General features: G+C 44.0%; 1 protein-coding gene across 1 annotated transcript in view; it reads left to right on the top strand.

The window, feature by feature from the left end:
- Positions 1-12,843, top strand: part of RAB3GAP1 (RAB3 GTPase activating protein catalytic subunit 1) — a 465,696-nt gene that overhangs the window by 216,976 nt on the left and 235,877 nt on the right. The gene's annotated exons all lie outside the window — the stretch shown is intronic.

The following is a 12,843-nucleotide window of genomic DNA, read 5'->3' as shown; positions in this document are numbered from 1 at the left end:
CGAACAGTAAGGAGACCCATGGGGGGGACACCCACCCACACAGGGACAGTGAGGGGCCCCACTGAGCGTACAGGTGTAGAGGATCACAGCTCATCCTCACAGCCCCGCGAACTTGGCTGCGCCCCAGCTCTGCCCTAGAATCCTGCTCCGACGCACATGGAGCGCAAGGGAGGCGCGCAGCATATTAATGCACCGTCGGTTCAGCAAAACTAGGACATCACAGACTAGATCTGCCCCCATGGGAGGCACGCGGATCAGAAGCCGAGGCACAGCTGGAAGAGGCGAGAAATCACCTAAGGGAAGAGTTTAGCAAAGCATCGTGGAGGGGTGATTGTACATAAAAAGGCACTGGATAATCCTGATTATAGAAGCCGCAGACATCATAGTGAGGGCAGAGAAGTGTGCAGGGTTGTGTACACGATAGCACATTCACCATAAATAACTGTGCACAAAGTGAAGGAGCGTGATAGCCAAATCCACAGCTCGGGCTTGGTCACGAATTGTTCAAGCTAACTTTAATTCCCAATATAAATACGAACAAAGCCACGCCCCCTTGGTGGTGAGAAACCACCCAGTGCCTCCCAAATACACGCACACACACTTCTTTTAGAACATCATCGGGTCCTGGTACACGGGTGAATTCAAACTTCAGAAACCAATAGTATTTCATACAGCGATCTCCAGCTTTTCACCCAGGGACTAACGTGAAACGACCATGGCGGCTCCGGGCTGAAAGCGAGTCGGGGGAAAACAAAAACTGCCACAGAGGGCACTGCAATTAGATGATTCCCGGGTACACGGCAGGCGCTGCTGGAGAAGAGCCAATTCTCCACTGTACAAGAAATACCGGTTTATGTGGCTCAATGATGACTGCACCAGTTCTTATCTAATGAGACAAGCAGCAGTGAAATCAATCGCTCGCAGTTGCTATTGTAAAACAAAAAACGGCGAGTGGTGCGCGCGCGCCACTGCCAGCATAGGTCTTCAATTCAAGATAAATGGCCTTTGGTGCGCCTAACAGACACCAATAGTCAATACAAAAAAGCAGTGGTCCGAGTTCATGTGCAACTCATGTGCTATATATAGGCTGTGTCATATAGATCTAACACTCACCACATAATCATTTACCATTAATAAATTCACATTGATACCAATAAGTCATTTTTTGAAAACTTTGCTATACATTTATTGGTGCATAGTCGGTATTAACGCACTAGTGTTAGTTGCGAAATATTGACTTAAATCAAATAATGTACGCTAGAAGGGTGATTGCTGCCTCATGTTGTCCTCAGTTGCCTACCTGAACCCCAGCGGTCGGATCACAGGCGCAGCGCCCTACGCGTGCAAGGATTGACAACAGCAGGACTTATGCCTGAAGAAATGTATCCACTCGTGTAAGGAACTGTCTCCAAATTCTCTTGGAGCCCGACTCGGCCCACCAATAGACGGCACAGATGTCTACCGTCTTTTAATGCTCTCATTCCACATTGTCCTGATGAAGACCCCAACATGAGGCAGCAATCACCCTTCTAGCGTACTTCGGGGGTCGAAACGTAGACTACGCCATTCCAGCACACCATAGGACACAAAGAAATTGATTGATTTAACCTATGTTTGATGCAATGTTGGAACCTTGTATATGCTGATTGTAAAGGCGTTTTGGATTTTAACGTGATGTTCCAAACAAGTCACACCACCTTTACCCGGTCCCTCACAACCCTCACACTTTCCCTTCCCTTTCTATGGAGAGCACTCTGAAATGTAATGCTTATACAATTGCATTTAAATTACCTCTATGTGTTTCACATTATTTGATTTAAGTCAATATTTCGCAACTAGCACTAGTGCGTTAATACCGACTATGCACCAATAAATGCATGGCAAAGTTTTAAAAAAATGACTTATTGGTATCAATGTGAATTTATTAATGGTAAATGATTATGTGGTGAGTGTTAGATCTATATGACACAGCCTATATATAGCACATGAGTTGCACATGAACTCGGACCACTGCTTTTTTGTATTGACATTTGGACCCCGGTCCTGGAGTTCTCAGGGTCTACCCCTTTATTACTCCTAACAGACACCAATAGGCCATGGGGGGAGCTACGCCACTGCCCATGGCCTACTGTGTGTTCTGTTTCAAAAGTACACACACGCAAAGGCCACTGAAAATGGACCTACGAAATAACACGCACGAACTGCGTGGAATTTCTAGGTCCATTTTCTAAACCCCGGGAAAAGGACTCTCGCTGCGTTACACTGCATGCACAGTGTACGCTAGGCCAGAGACCTAAAAAGATGGACAATTAAATAGTCCATTATTCCAAATAGATAAGACATTTTCCAATTTCTGACTGCATTTTGAAGTTCTCACCCCTGCTAGGCCGTATTATATCTTTCACACCGATTATCCATGAAAAACAAACATCTTATAATGCTCTTTAAATGCTAATCTTCCTTAAAACTTGGTTGCAGAAAGAAGAGATATGAAATTGGAAGATTGAAAGGTAGTTTTTCTTTGAAAATGAGCATGCTATCGTTGCATTCTGTCCACCTAGTTGAATTTTTCAAATGCACAATGTAAGGTCCTGAAGTTATTTGAAATCCTTCATGAAAGATAATAGCCATTGTTGTGTACGTTTTTTCGGAAATTGAAATTTGTCCTTTTTGTTTCAGCAAAGTACACAGATGAGAGCAGATTGTGTTGTCTCCTTTATTTTGAATTTCATTTACATAATGCGGTAAATTGGAAAAGTATATTGAGAACCACATTTACATAGCAGTTGACACCATTACTGTATATCTGCTGAAAACTTAAAATATCATCATCAATTTTCAATCTTTCTATTTTAACCCCTTCCATACGGCCGCGATTCCCCTGGTGTGCTGTAAACAACACGAACAGGAGCGGGCTGTGACGAACCCCAGTCGTCATCAGCACACGAGCACCGTAGTGCATGACGGCTGGGGTTCATCATCAGCATGGAAGGGGTTAACACCTGCTTCCTTATCTTTTTTTTCTTCTTTACAGGAACATCCGTTGATTGCGTACTAAGCTTCCACTTTGGAAGCATTCTTTATTCTCATTAATAGGGTACTGTCCTAAGTGAGGTTCATATACACTTCTTAACCTATTATATTTTGTAACACAACTAGTATCAGCAGTAACTTTCTTTTCATCAAAATCAACCAGACTCAAACCGGATAATGTTCTAACTTGCGACAATGCTACGTATGACATAACTTCTTTAAATACAGTACTTCCAATATTATTAAAAGCTGCATCTATACTTAAACCTTGTGATTTATGGATAGTTACAGCATACTCTAGAGAGAGGGAACAGCTTGTCTTTCACTAGCAAAAAACTTTCAACACATAGACCAATCTGTTTGATGCCAGTAATCTGATCAAATTTTATAGTCAAGTATTCAATCTCATTCCTATTTGGAAAATTAATTAAATAAATAACTTTACCCATTGCACCATTTACTAATCTATCCTCAACATTTAAATTATGCCGCAAAATTACTTCACTGTTTTTACACACATGTAAACACTTTTCTAATCCAGCAGTCTTGGATACAGATTTTTCTAATTAATCCAGTTTTCCTTGAAGTTTTTCATGTAGCACTATCGTGACTCCCTGGTGTTCTATTTTGTTAATAGCTGTACTTCAAAAATGTCTTTGTTCATCAGTTTCAGCAATTCTTGATTAAGATTGGCACACTCTTGAAGTGTAGGCATTAAACAAACTATTGATTTTCTTCAATCAATTTGAACATTAGTTGTGCTGCTGTTTTCTTAGATGTAAATAGTTTTTTCACAGGTCAAGGTTCTAAGGTACTCTTACCTTTCTTTGTCAGAAGTCTGCCTCTAATATCCTTTAGAATATTACCATATATCTCATCGGACGCTTGACGCATATTCTTCAGCAGTTTCCTGTATTGAAAATTCAGCCAAATATTTACATTTCCAATACTCCCTAATAAATTAAAAGTTTGTTCATTCAGAAGGGTCTTGAAAACAGGCTCTCCTTTTACAGGAGTTAGGTGCCGCAAGTCACCAAACACAATTACATGCTTTCCTCCAAAGAGATCATTGTAGTCGGTTCTTAAAATTTGTTGCTTTCCTAAGTGAACTAAGGCAAGCATTAAATTTGAACCCATGCTTACCTCATCGATGATTAAAAGCTTCATTTTCTTCAAAGCTCTTGCTACCTCATGACATGCTTCACCAGTTGACTTCTGGTATTCCAGTTTATTATCATGTTCTAGCATTGATAGCCGATCTAGGATAATTTGTTTAATATTGTGTGCATCTAATCCAATTGGTGCTGTTACTACACATGACAAATCTGTTTGCGTTGTCCTCTGTAGGTAGGCAGTAAACATTTTGTGAGTGGTTGTGGTGTGTGAGTGGGTGTGTGGATGTTTGAGTGGGTGTGTGGATGTTTGAGTGGGTGTGTGGATGTTTGAATGGGTGTGTGAATGTTTGAGTGGGTGTGTGAATAGTTGTGTGGGGTTGTATGTGAGTGGTTTTATGGGTGTGAAACTGTGCGTGTGTCTCTGTAGGTGAGTGAGTGGGTGTCTTGAGTTCTTCTATGGATGAGTGGGAGGATTAGTCAATGACTGTGTGGGTGAGTGCATGCCTGAGTGCCTATATGGATGAGTATCCGCATGTGTGAGTGGCTATGTGTGTGTATTACTGGGTGTGCGAGTGGCTGTTTGGGTGAGTGTGTGGCTCTATGGATAAGCGAGGGGATGTGTGAACAGTTGAATGGGTTTATGAATGAGTGGTTGTGTGGGTCTGTGAGGATGTGAGAGTGGTCCTGTGGATGATGTCATCAGTGATGTCACTGACCATGTCATGAGTGATGTCCCAGACCATGTCATGAGTGATGTAATATGTGCGGTCATAAGCAATGCATTGTGGGGGTGTGAGTTATAGTTCGCTCAGGTAACTGGAACTGCTGAATTTTACTGGTTTTGCACAAGTAAAATCTGAGACTAACTATTCTTTGTTATTTAAGTGAATTTCTAACATTATTTTAAAATTATATTTCCCAACTCTAATTTCATTGTAACCTTTGATTTTGTATGTGAAATTCTAAGTTTTTTCATTTTATTTCCTAACTTCAACCTGTAACCTTTGAGAGTGAGTAAGTGCATGAGTGTCTCAGTGAATCTGTCAGTGGGTGTGAGAGTGCCTCAGTGGTAATGGGAGTGGCAGCATAAGTGTCTCACCGGGTGTAATTAGGTGCATGAATAAGTCTGTGAGTGGGTGCGTGAGTGGGTCTGTGAATGAGGGCGTGGGTCCCTGAGTGGGTGTGTGAGTGGGTGCATGAGTCTCTGAGTGTGTCTGAGTGCCTTCTAGTTTGCACTCTTATGCTCTGTTTTGCCTTTCCTTCTTGTTTTTCTGCCCTCTGTTTTGCCTTTTTTGCATGTTTTTCTGCCCACTATTTAGCGTTTGTCGCTCATTTTTCTGCCTTCCATTCTGCCTTTTCAGCTTGTTTTTCTGCCCAGGGAAGGGGGTCCCTCACCCACACTCAGGCAGATTTAGCCCCCAGGGACCCTGTCACCCGGAACTCGGCTGAAATTGAATGGCGAAGGAGGGCTTTGCATTGTGGGGTCCCACAGGGCTCATCCTTGAGCCCTACACTGTTCAACATATATGTGGCCCCGCTTGCAAGGCTTGTTAGATCCTATGGACTGGAAGTCTTATCGCATGCTGACGATACCCAGATAATGGTCTCCCTATCTCATTCTGTGGAGGCCACAGACCTTTATTTTAAGAACTGCATGGAAGCCATGGCAGGTTGGATGTCCTCGAATTTCCTCAAACTTAATGGGGAAAAAACTGAGATCAGCAAAAAAGAAGAAATAGCCTGGCCCAAGTGACTGTAGGTGTGCCGTATTGAGTCTAGAACCCTGAATCCATTAGTAGCACTAGAATGATAGCACCGGGCTGGAAAAAATTCCCATCAGCCCACCCATCTGGTGGAGGATCGTCACTTGGGAGATGTATCATCAATCCAGATCTCAACCAATGCACCTATTGATGATGCGGAGATGGATTATAGTGATGTAAACTCAAACCACAGTGCTTCACTGGTGATGCTAATGGGGTGCAGTGCAAGTGAAAAGTAGTGTGAGAAAAAAGTGAGGATAAAATTGACTCGTAGGACCAAAAATAAGTTTAATAAGTATAGTACTATGGTCAAAATTAAAATGCCAAAATAGTTTTAAATAATAACTATGTAAAGGCAGAATTTGTGAAGGTCGACATGTTTCAGCTAGGTGGACTATTTGGTCCAAGCTTTCTTCAGGACCAAGTGAAAAACTGCGACTGCAAAAACAAAAACAAAACAGTGACTGTGTACACTATATGTTGGATAAATCCTACCAGCTCCTCTGAGCCCAGATGTATACTGGTGGTAATCCAGATCTTGTGGTATCTCCTAAAGCGAAAAAGAGAGAAGTGTACAACAGAAAAGAAATTAGTGTCTAACGGTATCAGGGATACAAAAAACAAACACTAAGCACACAAACAGTACGGTGGAGAAATTGTCTCCCCGCTAACACAGTAAACAATAGGTTTTACCGGTTTTAGTGCATCTACAATCACTAACAATTTAGACACGTATAGACTCACCCAGCGTTATGTGGGAGTATGCCTCACCTCACCCGGCACCCACTCGGGAAGAAGGAGGCCCCGCTCTGTTAGGGTGAAAATGTAATAAACAACCTCAGAGAGATATCAGAGGTATTTACATGCATGTAATTACATATTTCCAACAGTCTCCTAACAAAAACTAGTTGTATAAAAAGAGAGACTCAACCTCAATTGGGCTAGTGACTAAGACCATGCAGGGAAAGGTTAAAAAGAAGTCAAAGCTAAAAAAGCTAAGCTTGGAAGTATGATGACTACGAAAAAGGGGGCAACAAAATGAAATAAGGTGTCCTACCTGTCCGTCGGTACCTCTACACCAACATCCGAGAGGGAGTGGAGGTAACTGGCTGATGAACGCGCATGTCCTTTTATACCCGTAGTGATAGAATAATTGACTAAAGCTGTAGCAGGTATTGTTGATGGACATTTGCGCAAGGTCAAAAAGAAAACGCTATCGCTGGTGTGCGCTTGCGCCGTGTGAGATGTCATATCGACTGCGCATGCGTGTGCCATGGGACCAGTGTGTGTATTAACTCCACGCATGCGCCGTGAAATGATTGACCATGCAGCTCTTCACTAAGGGCGCCAAGCTAAGAGCGGTGTGTGTAATTCATATTGAGAGATGTAAGATCGACTAATATAGTATGAAAGTACAAGGTTCTGAATCCCAAAAGATATTATATTTTAATACGGGACAATAATGAACAACGATATACCGGGACTAGTTGTTTACAGCGATGTCCACGGTATGTCGTCATTAAGGCCCTGGATGTGGCTCTTCAAAAGAAACACCCACTTCTGTTCCTTCTTGAATAGAAATTTAGACACATCACTAATGTGAGGGGAATATATGGCTGTTCAAGGATAACCCACTTCATTTCGTCAGCCGCGTGTCTATGATCCAAGAAATGGTTGGTTAATTTAGTGGCCTGTTTACGACATCTGATAGTAACTTTTGTGTTCCCCAATTCTCAATTTGATTTTGCGAGTGGTGTACCCGATGTATCTTAAGGAACAGGGACAGGTGATCATGTAGATGACGTTGTCGGTATTACAGTTCGTATGTTTTTTAAGGACCCACGTCCTACCTGTCCCTATATCGACTGTGGTGGTTTTAGCCGTCTGGGGACAAACACTGCATGACCCACACGGGTGATGACCGGAAACCGGTGGGAGACCCCATAGGGTTATGGTGCTATCAGTGTTGAGTCTCCTCGGTCTGGTATGGACCAGAGTGTCTCGCAAGCTTGGTGCCCTTTTAAAAGAAAAGAGCGGTAAGGGGATATTGGCCTCAGTGGAATTTAAAATCCCCCAATGTTTGCAAACCGATTTTTGAACGTCATTCGATTTTGCATATAATGTACTAACAAACGTGAGTCGTTCTGTTGGTGGTTTTGGTGGACGTCTCTCAATCAATGCTTCACGGTTATTGTTTGAAGCACGTTTCCATGCTCTATTCACTAGCTGTTTGGGATATTGACGCTCCTGAAGGTGAGTGGCTAGTACAGTTGCATGTTTCTTGAACAGGACCTTCGATGAACAATTCCTCTTCACTCGGAGGAATTGGCCCACGGGGAGATTCTCCCTAAGGGAACGTGGGTGGTGGCTGTTAAAGAGCAATAGCGAGTTTCTCGCCATGGGTTTGGTGAAAAGCTCGCTTTGGAGACTCCCAGCTTCAGGAAAGATGGATAAATTCAGAAAGGAAAGTCTTTCATGACTGTATTCTAGCGTGAATTTTAGGTGTGGATTGCGTTCATTAAGTGTTTCTTTTGAAGAGCCACATCCAGGGCCTTAATGACGACATACCGTGGACATCGCTGTAAACAACTAGTCCCGGTATATCGTTGTTCATTATTGTCCCGTATTAAAATATAATATCTTTTGAGATTCGGAACCTTGTACTTTCATACTATACGAGTCGATCTTACATCTCTCAATATGAATTACACACACCGCTCTTAGCTTGGCGCCCTTAGTGAAGAGCTGCATGGTCAATCATTTCACGGCGCATGCGTGGAGTTAATACACACACTGGTCCCATGGCACACGCATGCGCAGTCGATATGACATCTCACACGGCGCAAGCGCACACCAGCGATAGCGTTTTCTTTTTGACCTTGCGCAAATGTCCATCAACAATACCTGCTACAGCTGTAGTCAATTATTCTATCACTACGGGTATAAAAGGACATGCACGTTCATCAGCCAGTTACCTCCACTCCCTCGCGGATGTTGGTGTAGAGGTACCGACGGACAGGTAGGACACCTTATTTCATTTTGTTGCCCCCTTTTTCGTAGTCATCATACTGCCAAGCTTAGCTTTTTTAGCTTTGACTTCTTTTTAACCTTTCCCTGCATGGTCTTAGTCACTAGCCCAATTGAGGTCGAGTCTCTTTTTATACAACTAGTTTTTGTTAGGAGACTGTTGGAAATATGTAATTACATGCATGTAAATACCTCTGATATCTCTCTGAGGTTGTTTATTACATTTTCACCCTAACAGAGCGGGGCCTCCTTCTTCCCGAGTGGGTGCCGGGTGAGGTTAGGCATACTCCCACATAACGCTGGGTGAGTCTATACGTGTCTAAATTGTTAGTGATTGTAGATGCACTAAAACCGGTAAAACCTATTGTTTACTGTGTTAGCGGGGAGACAATTTCTCCACCGTACTGTTTGTGTGCTTAGTGTTTGTTTTTTGTATCCCTGATACCGTTACACTAATTTCTTTTCTGTTGTACACTTCTCTTTTTTTCGCTTTAGGAGATACCACAAGATCTGGATTACCACCAGTATACATCTGGGCTCAGAGGAGCTGGTAGGATTTATCCAACATATAGTGTACACAGTCACTGTTTTGTTTTTGTTTTTGCAGTCGCAGTTTTTCACTTGGTCCTGAAGAAAGCTTGGACCAAATAGTCCACCTAGCTGAAACATGTCGACCTTCACAAATTCTGCCTTTACATAGTTATTATTTAAAACTATTTTGGCATTTTAATTTTGACCATAGTACCATACTTATTAAACTTATTTTTGGTCCTACGAGTCAATTTTATCCTCACTTTTTTCTCACACTACTTTTCACTTGCACTGCACCCCATTAGCATCACCAGTGAAGCACTGTGGTTTGAGTTTACATCACTATAATCCATCTCCGCATCATCAATAGGTGCATTGGTTGAGATCTGGATTGATGATACATCTCCCAAGTGACGATCCTCCACCAGATGGGTGGGCTGATGGGAATTTTTTCCAGCCCGGTGCTATCACTCTAGTGCTACTAATGGATTCAGGGTTCTAGACTCAATACGGCACACCTACAGTCACTTGGACCAGGCTATTTCTTCTTTTTTGCTAGTCATAGTAAGGGCACAAATAGCTCTGGTCGTTAAACATGCCCTGTTGACCCTCCCTACAATATTTTTCCAAAAAACTGAGATCTTCATCTTTGGTGGCAAACAAGATCTTTGGTCGGAGGACTGGTGGCCACCCTCCATTGGAACATGTCCCAAGCTGTCCCTGGTTGCCCGGAATCTGGGGGTCACTATCGACACCTCACTTGCTTTTGACAAACCAGTTAATAAGACTGTTTCCACCTGCTGTGGGGTTCTGAGGATCCTCAGGAAACTAATACACTATCTCTCCCCCGATGCCCGGAAACAGGTTGCTGTGGCCCTCATTTCTCCTCGCCTGGACTACTGCAATGCCCTCTACCTTGGCATCAGCAAAAAGCTTATCCATCACCTCCAAATTATCCAAAATGCTGCAGCCAGGTTTGTTGTGGATGCCCCTAGACGTGTTTCTGTTTCAGGAATCAGAAAAAATCTCCACTGGTTGCCTGTACAGGCCAGGATTAACTTCAAGGTCCTTGTTCTTACCTACCGTGCTCTACACGGCCTGGGTGCTGAGGACATCGGGTCCCTCATGTACCTCTGGACATTAGCGTGCTTAATCTCCACAATGGCCCCCACAACGCTAAGGATGCCTGGCCTCCACCTTGGGGGTGCCCAGGAGTGGACGCCTCCCAGGGAAAGCCAGGATGGGTTCCACAGCGGTATTCGTACAAGCGCCTTGAGACCCTTGCGGGTGAGTAGTGCGCTATAAAAGTATCAATTTACAATTTTTTCTACACCCCGGGCAGGGCCCTGAGATCGGCTCACAAAAATCTTCTGACGATCCCTCGGACTGTCAAGGCCAGGTGGGGAGGGAGGGCTTTTTTCTCCCTTGCCCCCAAACTGTGGAACACGCTTCCAGCTGACCTTAAGGGCCAGCCATCTCTTGCCCTTTTTCGTAAAAATCTAAAAACCTGGCTTTTCGCAGAGTCCTACCCGTAAATTCGCCTCTCTCAGGTGCCTCCGACCACTCAGCTGCTTTTCCACCAGATGCGCCTTGATGCCTCCGGTTTAAGTTGCGCCATATAAATCCCCAATACAATACAGGGCTGCACAGCCCCCCATTTCAACCCGTTGGACCCCATCCCTCAGAGCCTGGCCAACATTAAATGGGGGACGAGACCGACGCAGCCCCCTCTCCGGGCCAATTTTAACCCAATCCCCTGGGGCCCGGCCATGTGTCCATGGGTGCCCTGGTTGGTGGGGGACTGAGGGGGAAGCCTCAAGGCCCCCGCGGTCCCAGTTGGCTCTCGACCTCCTGCAGGAGGCGGCAATGCTCATGCATGCATGGAGCTGCTCAAAATGTAGATCTCTGCGTGTGGAGCAATACTTTCATCTGTTTCCCTGCCCGCATTTTGACAGCTCCCGCTTGCTGGAAGCGGAGTGTTTGCTTTTGCGTAGCAGAAGCGGTCAAAGCTCCCGCCAAGCAAAAGCAAACAGCTGTTTGATGAGGGTGGGCACCTTGGGAGATAGAAGGGACCAGCCCTGGGGGCTGGCAGTCCCTAGGGCCATATATGGTTCCAGGAAGGGGGCCTCATGGCCCCCTCCTTTGTACTGCACTGGCCGGACTCTGAGAGGTGGTGGTCACTGGGGCTGTATATGGCCCGGGAAGAGTAATTGGGCCCAGGAACATGGTGGTCCCCGGGGGTTCACACGGACCCCCTCTTTTATTTTCATATTTGCCCTGGGGAGGTGGTGATCCCCGGAGCTTATTTATTTTTGTGTTATGTTTTAAAAACCCTGGTGTGGTGGTGGTCCTGGGCGTGAGGGGCATTTATTTCAAATTTGCCATGGGGAAGTGGTGGTCCCCGGGGCATACATTTTTTTTTAACAAACTTTGCAGGCCATGAGGACCTGGCCCACCTGGGGGCACATAAAAAACAAGAGCAGAACACCACACTCGTGTTTTTTAAAAAACATTTTTTTTTAAATTCACAGTGATATTGGCGAATATTCGTACATTTCACAGTGAATTTTTAAAAAATGTTTTTTTGCTCTGGTGGTGTCCTTATGGGACCTCAGGACCAAGGCTAGTGGGTTAGGGTATTCGTACCCTGCCCCCATTTCTTGTTTTTGTTTTGCCTTTTTTTGGGGGGTGACTAGGCTGAAACAGATCGCAAAGTGGCTGCCAACACTTCCTGGTTGAAGTGTTGGCAACCAATCAGAGCTCTGCAGATCTCTGCACAAGCTTGTCATTATTTACAAAGGCTTCGCAATCCTAGATATACAAATATGGATTTTATTTAATATCTCAAACTACTGAACGGATTTACACCACATAACCAAAAGCTGCCTTTCTGGACCAAAAGCCACTATGTTGCCAAATTTAGTATAATTCTGTCCAGTTGTTCGGGATGTAGGAGTGTTTCTATGGGAATTAACATGGGAAACTTACTTTATTTTTACCCGTGCGTCGCCCTCTTTTCTCGGCCCCAGCTGGACGGATCACCCCGAACCCTTCAATGCAGAACTGGAATCACGGGCACATATTTTTTGAAGATTTTTTGAAGATTCGTCAAAGTGCGCCAAAGATATAGCCAAGTCAAAAAACGCCTTTTCTATGGAAACATGTTCTTATCTACAACTACCTACTGCCGACCCCCAGTACGTTTTTTTATATATATATATACATATATACATACATACATACATATATGGGTTTAGGGGCATACTAAACTTATATATAGTACCATGCGTGTTAAATGCATGCGTTGTAAAGACATGCATTCCTTATTGGAACCACGAGGATAGGATGTATCAGAAATGTGATGATTTTGCCCA

The sequence above is a fragment of the Lissotriton vulgaris genome, chromosome 2_1 (genome assembly GCF_964263255.1).
Source record: "Lissotriton vulgaris chromosome 2_1, aLisVul1.2, whole genome shotgun sequence".
Classification (NCBI taxonomy): domain Eukaryota; kingdom Metazoa; phylum Chordata; class Amphibia; order Caudata; family Salamandridae; genus Lissotriton; species Lissotriton vulgaris.
Note: the sequence above shows the minus strand (reverse complement) of the source record. Positions and strands in the feature narration are given on the sequence as shown.